The 17759-nt window shown below is 39.1% G+C and overlaps 1 long non-coding RNA gene across 2 annotated transcripts in view; it reads left to right on the plus strand.

Moving 5' to 3' along the window:
- The window catches only part of LOC109369097, a 45183-nt gene extending 32790 nt beyond the window's left edge, over positions 1-12393 (plus strand). The window contains exons 2-4 of one of the 2 annotated variants that reach the window (XR_002117753.1): positions 3790-3867; positions 5383-5442; positions 11829-12393. This is a non-coding gene — a long non-coding RNA (uncharacterized LOC109369097). Of the gene's footprint in view, positions 1-3789; positions 3868-5382; positions 5443-6650; positions 7081-11828 lie in introns of those variants that run through there. The other variant, XR_002117754.1, reaches the window with a different exon arrangement.
- The last annotated feature ends 5366 nt before the right edge of the window (positions 12394-17759 follow it).

Genomic DNA, 17759 nt, shown 5'->3' on the forward strand with positions numbered 1-17759 from the left:
TCCTCAGCCCCACGGATCGTTAGAACATGGCAGCCAGGAGAGGAACTCCCCTTAGTATCATCAAGGAGGTATTTTTCTTGCAGTAAGAATCAATGGGAATTTGGAAGGCATTCAACGATATTTAAAAAGACTCAATAATGAGATTCTTCTGAAAGAATTTGGCCACTGGACAAATAGAATCTCTTCGGGGGGTCTCTTAGACAAGCCTTTTAATAACATATTTCTTACTGGACGTAATTTTTCAGTGCCTACAGACTTTTTCCTCGTCTCAAATTAATTATTACCAAGTATTGTCTTTAACATCAGTTTCTTAGCCAGTATACCCGTGTGCCATACATACTCCTTTGTGAAAACTAGGTTCGGTTATAAAATTTGATTCTGAATTCAAACATTTGCAATGTTCAAAAAAGCTTAGAATTGTATTTAGAGTTGAGGTAAAACTCGATGTAATCTTTCCAATGAAAAGAACAGATTCCTGTAGGTCATTACACTGAATTTCACTGGCATGAATCTTAGGTCAGTGGAGACATATTTGGTAGATATCAGCATGAGATAATTATTGCCCTGATCTTATAATACAGCAGAGATAATCTGCATATTTGAAGCTGAGCATCATTTTGAGCTCTTAATTCTCATGGGCTGACCAAATGCTGTAGGTTTGAACGCCACTCATTTTGATAGATGGGTGGCATGTGCATATTAAATAGTTTGTTATTTAGGATGCAGTGTTGGCTTATTTGCATAAGCTTCTGCATTACTGCAGTAAGTCAGTCACAAAAGCATACACTGTGTTTTGGATCACATTAGCAAAGCTGTAGATGTGTTACACTTGTCATTAAGACAAATGTTCTCTGTTCATGGAAGAAAGGTCACACCTGTGGAGAAGAGCATCTACAAGACTGCTTACATATCACCTCAGTAGATGATTCCCAGGTTTATACATTTACCAAGGTTAGAAGTGGCTGAGATGTTAGATTTCTGACATTTTGTTTTGGGTTAGCTGATAGACGCGTGGAGCTAAATCTACAAAGACAAATGCACACAACACAGTTCTTCGTAAAATTATGCTGATGACTCTCCAAATCACTGATCCTCAGGAGCTTTATATTAAAAATAGACTGTCATCCTGCAGTATTTCACTTGATCATCAGGTTTTTACATGAATCATCACTTTTTTTTTTTTAACATTACAAAGCACACATCATCTACAGACCAGCTGCAGAACACTTGCAATGGCCTTGAAAAGTGCAAGGCATTGCTTGAGACTAATTTTTAAGGCTTGAGAGACTGAATGTACATTATTTGCTGTTTCTTTCAGCTGCTGATGCAATGTTTATTGCTCAGTAAACCTAGCAGTATGACACAGTGCAGGACTAATTATCATTAGCATTTGGGTACTGCTAGTATTTTTCTGGATGGTTTGTAAACAAATGTAAGCATATACAAGAATATACAAACAAATTAGCAAGGCAGGTGAGATTTAGTGATGGCAAAAACAACTTGATGCATGTAACTAGGTTACAAATTGACTGTATCTACTTTCTACCAAACACAGAATTAATCTATGGAACTCATTGCCACAAAATAGTAAGCTTCGAGTGGAGTTTATTGGCTGTGTATTTATATGGCTATTGAATGTCTGCAGACGTGATAGACAGCATAACCCTCAGTTCTACCCTATGGCCTACTTGCTCAGTGCCTGGAAATTGAGCAGAAACCTTCCCCAGAAGTAAGTCATTCACAAACATCCATAGTAGGATCTGCTCCCTTTTTGCTGTGGGAGATGTGTTCTGCCTGATGGAACACTGAGTTGTGAGGTTAAAATCAGTCTCAGTAGTGATTTAAGGACAACCTGGCTGCCTTAAATGCCCAGTGTGATCAATGCTGGTTGGGCTTTTGTCTGGAAGCGACTGAGAGGTGGTAGGCAACCATTTATTGAATGTCTTGGTGCTTTTGGTGCCATAAATTAGAGTACAGAGAGAAATAAAACTTCGTTCTACTGAGAGCAGAGGGAGCCTGTTTTTGCCCCTGATGTTTTCTACTGGTGGGATGGAACTGTGTTACTCTGCAGCCCTTCCACAGAGCTGCTGAGTGCCATGGCGAACATCAGGCTGCTCTGATGGAGATGCAAATGTCCCTAGCTGCCAATTCCCCAAACTTGTTGGCAGTATAAGGGAGCAGTGGGATGCTGGATCTGAGGCATCGCTGAACACAGCACAGCTGGGCTCCTGAGTTCTCATGCTTGCAGGAGGATGTGCTCTTTTTGAAGGCACACACCCTCAGTCTGCACCCTCCTCCTTAAAACCAGAAATATTGCAATTTTCTTTTTCTTTCAGTTCAGCTTAGCTTACCAGGATCCCTTGTGGCCTGTCTTACTGCGTTACCTTTAGGAAGGTAAAATTGTTTTACGTGCTACAGTGTATTTTTTTTTTTTAATAAAGAAAATGGGGCTGTATTGGAAGAAATCAGAAATGAAAGTAAACTTAAAACAATTTGAGTAGGAAAAACCTCTCCTTGGAAGGTGATTTGGTGGAAGGTGAACTGGTGTTTGCACAAGAATAAGTCGTTATGTCTAAATAAACAGAAGACTTTTGCTTTGTGCTGTGCAGCTTCTGAAGATTTAGAATGAAAGGGTAACTTAGCAAATTTACAGTTGTTTGAATATTCATATTTAATAAGTAATGCACTTCAATAAGGCGAATTGTTGTAATAATGTGTAATAAGGAATATTAAATGGTAAGGATGGCTTTAATGTCATTTATCATTCACTCTTTGTAATCAGAGCAAGTAAAAAGCAATAGTTACATAAAGTGATGGTGGAGGAGTGGGTGGATTACCAGCAAGTCAGACAAACTCATACCTGCAGTAGTGATGGTGCTGGGTCTCTGATATGAGGAACGCATAAAGGACCTCATAATTCTGTCTGTGGTCTGAGTTGCATGGTTAATAACAGCTCTTCTAGCTTCTAGAGCCACTGGATACCTGCCAATGTGCTGCTTTTAAAAACTGTCTACTTCAAACAGTGTGAATTTGCAACCCAAAATATCTGGGGATTCTGACTCGGTTTTTTCATCATCCTCCTGTGACTACGGTAGCTTCTCCACAGTTTTTGTTATATTATGCAGCTGTAAGGAGATAGAACGCAAGCCTTCAAAGAGGCTCACTTACAGTTACCTATCACAAACAAGTTACAAAACTTGATTAAAAAAAAAAAGGCAAAAAAACCCTCTATCTTTTATAAATTAGCAGCTTTCCCCTGCGATTTTATCAGAACTGATGAAGAGAGATTCAAATGTTTCTGTTCTTTACACCTATCTTGTTCATTAACGAAGCCTCTCCTCCCAGTATGCAGAAGTGTTGTTTCTGTACTCTGTGCTCAGAAGAAGATGGTGACATTGCAGCTGTAAATTAATGTCGTCTTTCTCTTTGTTATCAGCTGGACTGTTGACGTAGAATATAATGCAGCAAAATGAAATACTGAGGGTGATGTGTAAACTGGTCAATGTGTTTTTCAGGCACCTTTGCCAGGAATGATTAAGTTTGTGTAGCATTTACTTAAGTTTTTATATTTGGCTGCATCTCTTTCAATTTGTCTTCCAAATTCCTCATTAAAGTTCTTGAATGTTTAGAACTACATAATTAAAATACCACTGCACTTGGTGGAGGGTGGAAAAAACCTTTTAAAAAAAATCCCATCAAGAGGTGATTATTGCATTAGTATTCAATATTATTAAAGCATGTTGGAAGTGGTAAGAATAAAACCAATTCATTTTATGATACCACCTCTAGGAACTCCAACTGCCTCTCAGTGCAAGAGTGGGACTATCCCAGAACTAGACCCAATTCCTCGTGGGGGAGTTAAATGAGGTAACTTGAGTTTTCTGAACAATGAAGTTGACTTTCCATTGGAAAGCTACAGTTCATGTGACAGATCACAAATTTTTGGTTTTGTTTTGTTCTTTTCATTTTCTCCCCTCCTCCTTTTTAATGTCAGGGTAAAGGCACAGCTGCTGGCACTCATGGGATGGGGCAGATTATGATGATCTCTTAGCAGGATGGAGAGGTGTGTGTCTCCAATGGTGCAGTTGCAAACTGTTGGGCACAAATCCTGAGAAAAATCAAATTGCTGTATTTTTTTTTGTATATTTGCAACAAACAGAAAAACCGGATACGTTGTATTTGGAAAATATTTATTTATCATCTGAGTCCATGTAGAATAGACGCTAGCAGAATTAAATCTTTTTCTCTTTCCTTTATATTGCCTTTTAAAATAATTGCATCCTTAGGATTTAAAGTGATTTGTTCTATTGCATTTACAGTTAATTATATATTTTTGATTAATGTATTCAATTTTGAAATCGTTTGCTTAGAATATCTGATTGGGGTTTAATTTCTAAGCTATTGGTCTTCTAAGCAACGTGAGGAATTGGATTCCAGATAGTGATATTAATAGGCTTAGATGAAAAGTATTATAGCCCAAAATAATTCACTGTATTGCAATAAGTTAGTTTTATTATGTCAAGTAATACCAAATATTACATCCTAATTAAAATGAAAATGAAATCAGGTAAACTTGATTCTTGTGAAAACCACTGGAAGGGCCAAATCCAGAGTCAGAGCTTTTAAAAGACTGGCAAATGAAAATGGCCTAGAAATGCCAAAGGTACGTGGGCTGTCTCTGGAACAGAGACACAAAGCAAGAGTGGGGTTCTGTCTGCATCCACTCTGACTCTGGTCTTATGAAAGAATCATACATGTTGAACTGCTTTATTTTAGGCATTTCTGTCATTTTATGTAATTTTCCCAAAGTTTACTTTTAGATGGGCCCTTCAAAGCCCAAGAGTTGCTAGTTTCTGAGGTTACTTTAATTTTCCTTACTTGAAGAGGTTCAGTGGCTTTAACATTTAGACAAATGGTAAGGGAAAAAAGTGTACTTTCATGTCAAGAAGAAAACATGAAACACCAAACGTACCCATGTTTTTACATCACACCAGGTGTTTCTTTATGGTAGCTGCATAGAATCATATCTTTATTTTCCAGGGTGATTGAATTAGATTAGATATCTGTATCTGGAGATAAAATTATGAATCTTTCCATTTCCACGAGAAAGCTGTCTTTAAACTTAAATTTCTCAGTGCCCAAGCCAAGTAAAAGAGAGGACGATTGTTGTTCACCTTGTAGAAAGTAAGCAGGAAAAAAAAAGGGGGGGGAGGAGAAAGGAGCGGGCATTAAATAACTGCATCTGTTACATATTATTCCCATTATTCTCAGTTACATATTACTTCCATTAATACATTATATTCCCACATTATGAGAATATGGTACCTAAGCACTTGTGCTTTTTTTTTTTCTTTTTTTTTTTCTTCTTCTGAGCATCATTAGGATTGGGCATTCCTTGAGTTCCTGGGCATGGAGAGCAGCAAAACAAATAAGAACGTTCAGGTAATCGAGAAGCTAATTCAAACAGCACAACTATCTGAAGGAAACCCAGTTTCATTTTAATGAGATTTGCAGGATTTGGAACTGTGTCTGTGGTTAATGCAGTCTTTCCTCTCTACTTTCATTGCTCAACCACTGGAGCACTGTTGGAAATGATTTCATGTTTTACTCACTAAGAATTCTCTTCTGAGAAAACCTTTTCCCAGGACATTTCTTGTCCAATTTTTCAGGCATTGCCAATTTGGGTTCTATTAAAAGGCATTGATATGCTAGCTGACTTTTTTCAGACTAAACTCGACGTTTCGTGAGCTGCTGGTTGTGGCTCACAACTTTCATGTTTCAACAGCTCTTGCTGTCTTTGCAGGTAAATCTATTTCCTTCTGTCTTAAAATGTTTACATTGTTCTCTATGTGGTAGTCTGCTAAATGATTTCTGCATATTTATTTTTGCTCTGGATATTTTCCCTTTCATAAGATATTTTCTTTTTAGCAAAATTCATTCTCCAGAAATATAGCTGACTTCAAATGACACCAAAATGCTTTATGCTGTGCATATGTATGAGTTTCTTGGTATAGGTGTTAAAACTAACAAAAAACTACCTTTCATAAGTAATGTGAATTATTGTTAGTGCTTCTTAATGTGAACGCTTCCTTCTGAATGGCCTAAGGAGCAAAGTACACTTCAGACAGTTGAGTATTTTTAATACAATTTCAGTACTCCTAGACACAGCCATTTGTCATTCTAAGTTAATTAATTGTGGCTCTGTGGTCAAAGAATAGACAAGCTCTACAACAAAAAATACCAAAGAAGATAACTGAAAATGGGAGGGTTGCATCTGCCTTTGATTCAACTTGCCTTTGATACTTTCATTTGCATCAATCTAATGACCAATAACAATCTAAATGCTTGTTCATATCTAACTAATCCAAACATTCTGATTTTTCTCATTTATTTTATTTTACATGGTGTTGAGAAATCAAAAGTTGCAGTTAATGGAAGCTGCGATAGCTCAGCATTCTTGGAAGCTGGTTTCAAGGAAGAAGCAGGATCTGACAGTGATGTAGTCCAAAAGCCATTGAGAAAAGATCCACTCAACACTGTTTCCTTTTTAAGCCAGGAAAGAAATTTCCAATATATGCAATCCTAAGCTATACATTTTAATTACCAGTTTATTGAAAAAACTTGATGAAACCTAGTATTTTTTCCCCCAGGAACTGGAGAAAATAAAATGACCTCTGTCTAAAAGGTTTGACTTTATCTGGCTTCTCCTGATAACAAAGGAACTCCTCATCTATCGAAGATAAGCCATGAGAACATACCAAGACTGGATTTCTATACATGAGTGTATATGTAAAAATATACGGGCACTTAGAATTTTTGGATAATAAAAACTTCCTGTGCTGGCAAGGTTTTCACTACTGTTGTTAAATAATGATTGCATTCCGTGGTGTCTGGGATAAATATTCCAGCTATCTACATGAGGAAAATATTAATTTAGTGCGTACAACTAGCAACCTTAGATGGATCAGTAAACACGAGACAGCAGTCTTATTTTGTCAGTTTTTTCTTCATCATGTTTTATAATTGAATAGGTACTACAGATAATTAGTTTCCTTTATGAATTTTATTAGGTTTTTAAATCTACTGATGGGTTCAATGTGAAGCATCTAGAAATCTGGTGCTGTTGGACTTCTTATATTTTTATCTGCTAATACATCTGATTTTAAATTATTGTGTGTAATGTGATGGAAGCATTTTTATTCTTATCATTTCTTGTCCATAAACTCCTTATTAGGTTGCTGCTGAATGGTGTGAGAGGGAGGGATGAGCTAAATGTGTTGGGCTTCATAACCTGTGGAGTGCTGACAGGCTGTCCTCGTGTCCTGGGAATGCTCTGCTGCCCTATGGCCTCCCAGGGACGTTTTGGCAGCTGTTATAAATCACAGCAGCCTTTGTGCTCTTTTATTGTCTTCCATCTACAGAGATCTCCCATGCAGTGCATCACTGGCTGTCCCCTTCTCCTACTTCTCCAGACTCAGGGTGAGGAGTGCCAGGTGTCTGCTGCTGGCCCTCCACCTGGCCAGAGCTGGGGCTGTCTTTTGCACTTTGCCATCATATTGCAATACAGTGGCGCTGAGTGATGTCACATAGTGGGCATGGTGGTGTTTGGACTTGGTGATCTTAGAGCTCTTTTCCAACCTTTGTGATTCTATGGGACTCTGTCTATGGTCTTGTCTAGAATAATACAAAATGTTTGAGCTAGTTCTCAAAATAAGTTCCTCCTCTGTAGAGTTTGGTCTAAAACAAACTGAACAGAAACCCATGTTTGGTGAATGGTATAGAAGGAACATTTACAGCTCCGTTTTATGTATCATCAGTTAATAGTATTGATATTTAATATTTTCCATAGCTGTTTTAACTAGATTTCCTGTCATCTGCTGTTCTTTCTCTCCAGTATTTAACTGGTTTTTCAGTTCTAAGTCCCTGCAACAAGTCAGCTGCTACTTAATGCACCAGATGAGCCCAGTGTTGTACAAAACCTCGAGCTCTATACACAACTGAAGCTCTATTTATCCTCAAGCACTGAACTTGTGAAGGTGATCTGAATTGCTTGAGATCCAGAAAAACTGGAGGGCTGCAAAACTGCTCCTTCCGTCCTAGTGTGAGCTGGGAGGTCATACTAAAGGCCAGCAGGATCAGCTTCTTTTTCATTTAAAACACAAAACCCCAAACCTCTCCTCAGCACACGTGCACAGTGAATTTCAGTCCCATGCTGTTAAAAACACACATTATTGCAAAATGTTTGGTTTTAAATCTATAATCTGGCAGACGTCATGGCCTTTGGGATTTGTGGAAATCTTCAGCTGTGGAATCTGCAGCATTAGCTTCTGTAGGATTTATGGTTGTTTTTGTTCTTAAAGAGGAAAAAATGTTTCAGACCAGACAATGTACACCCCATATGTTAAGGTATTATTTAGGAATTTACAAAAGGGGGGTCATGCAAACAGGGACTCACTTTTTCCCTGAATCACAAACATGTACAAATGTAAAATATGCATCCCCTAGGGGTGCCCATCAGTGGCCAATGCATCTTCAGAGGCATCAGTGACAGCAGCCACGGTCACTGCACTTAATAGTTCAGAATAATGGTTAGATCTAAGAATGTTGCCTTGTTCTGGATATGACAGTTTTCTAAGGTTTCTTACTCCACTGAGAAATTCTGTTGGGTTTTGGATCAATATCTGTGTTTGGATGTCACTTTTTTCACAGTTTAAAATTAAGGTTAGGTCACACGGTTTGGTTTCAGGATCAGCGAACTCTGTGTGTGCATACATTCATATAACAGGAGGAATCATGGAATGGCTTGGTTTGGAAGGGACCACAAGGGTCACTGAGTTCCAGCCCCTCTGCCACAGGCAGGGACGCCAACCTCCAACCTGGTACTAGACAAGGTTGCCCAGGGCCCCATCCAACCTGGCCTTGAACACCTCCAGAGCATTCACAAAGCCTGTTCCAGAACCTTGCCGCTCCTTCTGTAAAGAACTTCCCCAGTGATAGTGCTCCTTGGACATGAATTTTTGTTTCAGAACAGGTGTTGGATGGGCTTTGGATGATGCAGAAATATGGGCTGTGAGAACCAGCGTGAAGCTGAGCAAGCTTCTCAGAGATAACTGAGCAGCTACAAATTGAAATGTATAAAATGTTTTCGGGAATATTCACATGAGAAATTGCTCATATTGGTCCAGCCATTAAACAGTTGGTTCTCTCAGTATCTGAAATCAGAAGGCAATGCATTTGTTATCATTTATGAGGCTTCAGCAGCAGTAAGCGCTTCCTGCAGAGCCCCAGCTCTTCCTGCAGAGTCTCTCTCTGCTCCCTTACAGCTTGTCTGTAAAAGAACAAAAACCAGAAACATGTTTTGCTCTATTTGACAGTCAAAGTATATAACTGGCTGCATGGCTGTGCTTTGGGAAGAATGCTTTAGGGATTTCCAGCAGCCACGTCCCTCGCAGTTCTATTTTCTCAGATTTACTGTGCATCCCCTGTGGGCTGGCTGCTCATTTGTGGCAGCCTTTCCAGCCGTCCACTTCAGACTGCCTTTTGTTTCCTCCCCACATTTGCCAGAGTGAGTTAGAGGGCTCAGAGGGTTGTCACCAAAGTTGCTGCATTTTGGTCAGATGCTTTCACAGAACCCGCCAATTTCCATGCTGTCAGTGGTAGCAGTACAAGCTAGCTGTCACCGAATGTTTAATATTCCTCTATAAAATTACTTTTTTTTTATAGTTCTTTTTGGTGGATCCATGATGCTTCATTTTAGCTAACTTATTCTCCTTTCCTTTTGCTATTTTTTAAATAGAATGTGCTAGTACCATGTTCAACTTTCCTGCTTAAACATTCACAGGGCAGAAAATGATTTTGCAGGATTATAAAGTACCTGTAATATGGCTGGTGAACAACCCAAAAGTGCAAAGTGCTTTCAGGAATCAGTGCAGAGAATATATATACAAAACCAATGGCTCTCATTATAAGATGCACTTAAAAGTCCACTTTGAAAACATTTTCCCACCTCAGATTTTTTTTTTTTCTTTTTTGCTTACTCCCACCCTAGAATATATGCAAATTTGTGGTACTTTTTCTTGTTTCAGTAACATTACTTAAAAAACAAACTTCTTGTGTGTCCTCTAAGGACGTGGCAGAGATCCTGGTAACATTTATTGAAGTTTTCAGGGTAATTGAGCTTTGATGGAGCACAGACATAGAAATAAGCTGGAAAGCTGCCAGCAGCCATTCCTTAAGTGCAAGGAGTGCAGTCTGGGGAAGCAATATGCACAGAACGCACAGTATAGTGAATGCTGACAGGATAAATCCCATCTTTAGGTCAACAGCATTATCATTGTGTGGGGTTAAAACTGGGGTTTTACACAGAGCAGCTCTAAATGAGTTTGAAAGAAATTAAAGAATGAAAAACTGCTAGATTTTTTTATTACTCCAGAATCTGTGATTATTACAGAGTTTTCCAGTTATAAATGGAGTGCTGCCCTTGGTTTCTTACTTTACTGAAGCTTCTGTTAGCTGATTTATTATTTTTTTAATTTTACTTACCTTTGTTCCCCTTCCATCAAAGGAGGACTGATCTGTTATGGCACAGGCCTGAAAACGAAAGGAAAAAAGTGCTGTTACCACTTCACTACCTCTGAGGCATGTAGTGATGAAGGTAGAAACCCAAGTAATTGCACTGAAATCTGGTAGTCACATTTGTCACAGTTGGCTGTAAATGGGTGTGTTATTGCAGAGAGGTGGTATGAATGCACAAACTAATGCTTGGCCAACAGTGTGAGTGCTGGATGTGGATAGCATGTTCAGTACCCACATCTGCATCAGCTGACGGCCGCTGGAAACCACTGCCTTTCTGGGCACTTGTTTCTTGCAGTCAGAAAGCGACAGGTTTTTGGCAGCAGCCACAGTCTGCGTTAGGATGCTGCAGAAAGACCCCTCTTCTGGTCTGGCATGGGTTCCTGCTGCTTTCCCGCCTGCAGAAATTTGTAGTGGGATCTGTTTCTTCATCTCAAGCACGTTGCTTTGCACACTTTCAAACTGATGGGAATTCCATAGTAGGAAGGAAAAAAAAAAGGGGAGGGAAGGAGAGAAATCATGAATTCATGTAAGCATATGGCTCTGTGCAGCCTGAAACAACTGTAAATTAGAGGGTGGCACACAGCCATCACTCAGCCCCATCCCTGCTGGGCAGTCAGTGCCTGGCTTTGTAGGATGTGGATGGATTGAGGGCTGCTTGCTGTGCCCTCCATCACAGTTCAGAGGTGGCTCCTGATGGTGCAGACTGGGAGGAGGTGAGGCTGGAGAGAGCTCTGTCCTGCAGGTGTGTGCTTGTAGTATTAGTGGGGTCAAGGCCCAGCAGAAATGCAACAGCAGTTTTCATTCATAGGGCATTCTCCATTGACAGTTTGGAGCTGGATTAAGGCCCCTTTGAGCCACTTAGGTGGTATAAAGAGGATGAATCTCAGAATGAGCACAACACTTAATAGTATCACTTATTCTCACCAGGCACATTTTCTCCCCCTCCTGGCACATACACACAAATCCGGCTCTTATGATTCTTGGTTTGTAATAGCTGATGGATAATATTCTGTTTTGCTAATGCATTTAGCCATTTAAATCTGGGTCAGGGAAAGAGGCAGGAATTGTGCTACTTTCTCTACTTGAACTAGTAGACACGGAGACACTTGGCAAACTCTTTTTGTTTCACTTCTCTTTGCCCCTCTGGAGAAACAGACCATTAATGATAAAAGTCATTGCAGTTCTGCTAAGTCAAGATATGCTGAAGTTTCATTGTGACAAACTAATTTCAAATTATTTCTCTTGATTAACAGAGAACTTGAAGTCAGGTGCAGAAGATCAGGCATATTCTGGAGTCCTCTGTCTGCCTCTGTGCTTCCAAATAAAATAATCCTGTCACAGTATTTCCCCTGTTGCTCTGCTCACATAAGAGAAGCTCTTTGTAAACATCTGCAAGCATCCTGCTCCACAGCTCCCTTTGAGATCTCCTGTGCTAGAAAGGCTGCAAAAACTTGACAAGAAGGAGACAGTGGGTGATTTAGTATCAGCACTGCCTCCCCTGCTGAGCAGGATGTTCTCGGAGGCTTTGGTGATCCCTTTGTTTTTCCTGTCTCCACCTGTTGTATATTGCATGGGCTCTCAGGAGGAAAGAAGCCATCTTTTCTTGTTGTTGTTATTGGTTTATTCGACAGCGGGGACAGCCAGCTTCTGATCCCATGGCTGTAGCTCCACGTATTATTCAAGTACAGCTAAATAAATATGCACTGGGGATATTCGGGAAGGAAGCATGTGGCTCTTGTAAAGCGTTCCCAGTCCCTCTTAGAAGTACTTGGAGACATTTTCTTTATGGCTGTTGTCAGATGTGGAAGCAAATGAGGATTAAAATGAACAAATATAAAGAAATTCCGTTGTTTAAATGGCCAATTTTTTTCTTCTAATTTTGTTGTATTGATATAATTTTGAAATCCTGATGGGGATGTTTTAGTGAGGACTGACATACATATAGTTCATCAAATCCAAATGGAATGTACTTCATATTGTGCTTGCTGCACAATAACATAGAGGTTTTGTCTCCCGTGTGCTGATGTGGAGGAGAAAAGGGAAATCTGGTACTATTTCAGTAATTTCCACACATCTAGGAAGAAAGGAGAAGAAAAAATTCTCTATTTGTCAGGCACACCTGGCTCCTGCACTAATTTCCTTTAATATAGGTAGTCGTTTGCACAATATGCTGTTGCATAGTCTTTTATGCATGCAATTTCAGGCTGCAGACAAAAGGTTTACTTTGGGACTGCCTCTCAGCTTGGAGTTATGCAGCATTTCTCTATGTAATTTGCATAAAAATCAGGCAAACTTCAGAATCAATGTTTGCATTCTGTAAATTCTCCTATGCGTGAATTTCACATACTCCAAAAAGCTATTTGGGAAAGGCTCCTACAGTGAGATGATGGAAAAAAGTCACAAGACAGCATAATGTTTGCTGTGTAGCATGGCAGGCAGGCTGAGGGCACAGATCAGTTCACTCTGCATTAGTTCACGTGCCCTTATTTAGTGTTAAGTTACGATGTCTTACAGTATAACAGTGGCATGGCTGCGTGAGGAAATGGAGACTGTATTTGCATACTGACAATAAGAGGGGGCATAAACACCATTTCACAGAAAGGCAGAATTAGGAGCTGAAACAGTAAGTGTAAATTAAGTGATTAGATTCATTACTTCCAAGCCATCTAGGCTTGCTTCTCATTGGCAGGGTCTGCTAGCCCACTTTTTTGCAGCAGGGAGAAATACACTAGTCCTGTGCAACTTGTTATGTTTCCTCCCACCTCCTGAGAGGTGCCTTCTGGGCATTTTATAGGGCTTGGCTGGGATTCTAAGGTATGAGCTTTCTCTTGCTTTGTGGGAAAATCACAAAATATACTGTGGTAGCCAGAGGCAGAGGAGAGGATCAAAGGTGTCTGAAAGAAAGCTTGATGCTGTCACTCATCAGAGAGAGCAGAGAGCAGGAGCGTTGTTGTCCCCTGGTTTCTGTTGGACTACCTGGTCTCTGTCCAGGTTGTTTGTTTTGTTGTGGTTTGCTTTTTCTCTTCATTAACAAACAAACGATGTCTTTTACTTGGGAAGGGTTGAAAGCTGGCATAGCTTTATAGTACAGCTCGATATGTTTTTCGTTTATCTTCCTTCGTAAGCAAATAGCTTTTTTTTTTTTTTTTGCTTTTTTTTTTTCATCAAAGTATTCTGTGTTTTCTGCTACAGTACTTTCTACAAGCATCTTCATTTGCTAGAGCATTACAGAAACCAAACATAAAAGTCCACCAAGGCAAGCAAATTCAGCATTCTGTTTGAATGAATGTTTACAGACCCTTTAAAATGAGTGTTTACTATTTTCTAATTCTCTGTGTATGGTGAGTCTGTGGAAACTGTTTATACATCAAAACTAATCAAACCTTCTAGTGTAGCTGGTAAATTTACTGGCTGCAAGAAGAAGCAGAGCTGCAAAGGTCCTGGAGAGAGACAGCATGTATGTCTGTGCTGTCTTGCCACTTTGACCTCAGAAGAACATCTAGTTTTCTAATGGAGTAGCTGGTTAGCAATTCCCAAGAACTGTGAGGATGAGAGTGCAATGGATTGGGTATTTCTTAGACTCTGAAACTAGGATCAAGGAAGGGTGTCCCATTTGCAGAGGTTCTGCAATTGACTAGGATGGAGTCGTGGCTGTTAGGGATTCTTCTGAGCTCACAGACCATTCTTTTAGGTCTGTGCATGTTTTGTGCTATAATTTGTGCCCTGTATTTGTACAGGGTGAGGGTGTAGATAGACCATTAAGATGAATTCTTTGTTCTCCCTGTTGTGACGTATATATTTTCTTTTTGATACAGAATTGAGATTTTTTTTTTTTTTGTGCAGAGAGAGGAGTACAAGCTGGGGTCTTCTTTCACCCAGAGGTTGGCTACTGTGTAGTAAAATTGGGTTCAGCTGAGAATGAATGAGATCCAAGCTTTGCTTCTGAGAGTATATTTCAGATACACGGTGCCTATTATTTGGGAGCTATTGAAGGTTGTGCAGTGTTTGTATTGGCAGCATTGGCTTGAATACCTCTAATGAATGATACCAGCCCTAGTTGAGGCCCTGTTTTCCAGACTTTTCTTTCGATAGTACTGATAATTGCGATAAAGAAAGGAGTTGAATCATCTTCCTTGTCAAACACAATGGCTAACATCTTGTTGTCATTTTCCCAATATTCGTTGCTCTTTTGACTTTTTCACTCTCCCTCTTAAACTTGTGTTCTTTTTTCTTTTTCGAAGTGTTGGCTTATATATGTATTATTATTATTTATATAAATATTATATGCACATATATGGCTACATCTGGATTAACTTCTGGAAGAGCACTTGAGGTGTCTGCTACTATCAGTCCCTCTCCTATTAAAACAGCTCGTGATTCTCTGCAGATAATAATTCTTCACCCATGAGAACTCATTTTCATTTTATTTTGAAATGAAAACAAGGAGCAGAAGCACTGATTTGGATTATATTGATTAAAATTTATTTTTCTTCAGTAAAGTCAAATAGAGTTTTCTCACAATATTAATTCTGTGATGATATTGATGCTTCACGTAGGAGGACCACAAGAGAAAACATAGTATGAAAAGATACAACGTCAAATCCAATATCCTTAAAAGATCTTCTCCATTGCAGTAATCCCTAAACGTATGGAGGTAAATTTGTGGAGGTAAACTTACTTCTAAGTATCAAAATTTCTGTATTTATGCAGAGAAGAGGACTGGCTAGACTCCTAATAGCTTTCTACCACTTCTTATTTGATGGCAAGCTACAAACCCTCCTCATTTGTAGGGAAGAGAAAATATTTAGTCTACAAAATTTAGTCCAAAAAATCTAAAATTTGGAAGTTTTTTTCTGACAAGTTTTGCATCAACTGGATCTTGTATCTGCATTTTGATGTTCAAATTAGCAACAGTGGTGAAAAGACGAGAAGAAGAAGGAAAAGTTAGATTGACCAGTAGAATAAAAATAAAATACTTGGGATACCTGGATATTGAATTAAGTCTTAAATGTAATTTAGTTTCACTTTTCTCCATTAATGTTTTATGACTTACTCTGACATTACTGAACGTAGAGAAAGGTACGTGAGTATTTTTGAGTGAGTTCTACAGTACGAGTTATAAATTCTTATCTTTGCAAAGGTCACTGAGTCAGGACTTTCTCACAGGGGCACCCTAATATTACTTGTGGAGGAACCTGAAATAAGGAATGGGAATAAAAATAACTTACACTGTCTCAAACATAGGTTAAAATATGGTCCTTCTGCTACTATGTGTAGTACAATATGAAGAAAACCAGTTTGAAATCATTTGCAGTTACCTAAGCAACACAAGCTCACATCAATAAAACATCAGGCAGAACTTTGTTCTTTTACAAGCCTTAAATTCAGGGTATTTTGTCCCTTACTTGGTCACTGAAAGGGAAGAGAAGATGGAGCGTTTTAGTGGGAGCATATTTTCAACGTCTTGTCAGCTGTGACTTGAGCTTTCTTGAGATATATCACAACTTCAGCCCCTGGCTTTACCTACAGTTTTAGCATGATTCCCCATGAAATGTAATTATACCATGGCAGCAGTGAATTGCCTGGTGCCTGGTCTGCTGTGTGAGCTGTCTGATGCACTGTGCTCCAGTCCTGTAGCTCCAGCAGGAGCTTTCAGGATGCAGTTTTGGCATGGTGCACCAAAACTTTCCTCTAGGCTGGAGGTTTGTTTTCCTGAAGAAGGCACTGTTTTCAATCCTGGAGCTATTACCTTTCTTCCATCAAGAAAAAAAGCCTTTGACTAAGTGCTTGTAGAGGAAATAGCGCTAAATGCAAGGAAATATGCTTTCCACATTCTGAAAACAGGCATAAAATCAAGATTTCAGGGTTAGTCTTATGCTTTTAAATCCAAAATACAATCAACATCATGTATTATTTCTGATGAACTTATTAAGAGGGAAATAAAATTTGAGTTAATTAAAAAAAATATGCTTGATGCCTTAGCAAAGCACTGTAGAGCCACTGGTGGTAGAATTGCTGAAAAAGTAATAATGTCTCATGATTACATACTAGTTTTCTCCAGCTGTGCTGTTTTCACCACACTGCTAGGAGTAGATGCTTTGTTTTCTCTGGGGTGATACAACCTGATTTAAAAGGGAAGTCATAAACTATAACATATAATACTGAGAAATAAGGTTATTAAACAAATTAGCAGACAGTAAAGCTGCTGAAGGTTATCGGGTCTATAAAATTAGAGAGGAAATGATATTTGTTGGCGTTTGTTTTATTTTTGGTGACTGAGGACAGGAAATTCAAATGGTGTAGCTATAGGATTCTGGTTACCTCTAGGGAAGTGTGAGTGCTTTTATAAAAAATATGCATTTGGCAGAAGTACAGAAGTGGTGGTGGAAAGACTGAATGAAAAGTGTTTCTGATCTGTGCAAACAATAGTGATCAGGTAATCTAAATTGAAATCTGAGAGAGAAACGCTCCCTTTTAACTATGGAGCAAAGATTAGCTTTGTGACCATTTTGCAGTGTTGCTGCCACTGCCCTCCAAACCGTCTGGTCCCAACTCTTGCCTGTACTGTGGTTGAGAGGATGCGTGCCTCATAGGTTACAAATACTCTATCAACTCTTTCCAGCAATGATTTACAAGGAAGGCAATAATAAACAGGGTTTCTTCTTTCTTTTTCTTTTTTTCCCTTTCCTCCATTTATATTGGGAAGCTAATTCAATTTGCAGGATGCAAGCCAATATAAAAAGAAAACAACCCAGAAAACTCTTTGCTTAAGAATTATTTAAAACCATTGATCTTCTCCATCCTTTTTACTTTAGGAATCAAGGGACTGATTGTGCCTCATAGTGGCATTAAATAGTTTTAGATCTGCTTTGGATTTTGCCTAGCTATTCATGGCTCAAAGAGAGAGTCTCTACCACTACATTTCTGCTTTTTCCCCATCTGTGCCTTCGGGCCCATAGTTCCACACAGGCAGAGGCAGAATGACAAACTGCAGTCCCTTCATGACATGATGTATGTAGCTAAACCATTACATATATGGGGATGTTATTATTTTTTATTTCAGCAAAAATATTCCCATTATCCAAACTGTTCATTTTGGTTTTGGAGGACAGATACATGGCTGGAAACATTTTTTTTTTTTTTTAATGTTGTTGTAATAAGCAATGTGTTTTCCCTCTGGGGAC

This window comes from Meleagris gallopavo, chromosome 9 (assembly GCF_000146605.3).
Source record: "Meleagris gallopavo isolate NT-WF06-2002-E0010 breed Aviagen turkey brand Nicholas breeding stock chromosome 9, Turkey_5.1, whole genome shotgun sequence".
Classification (NCBI taxonomy): Eukaryota; Metazoa; Chordata; class Aves; order Galliformes; family Phasianidae; genus Meleagris; species Meleagris gallopavo.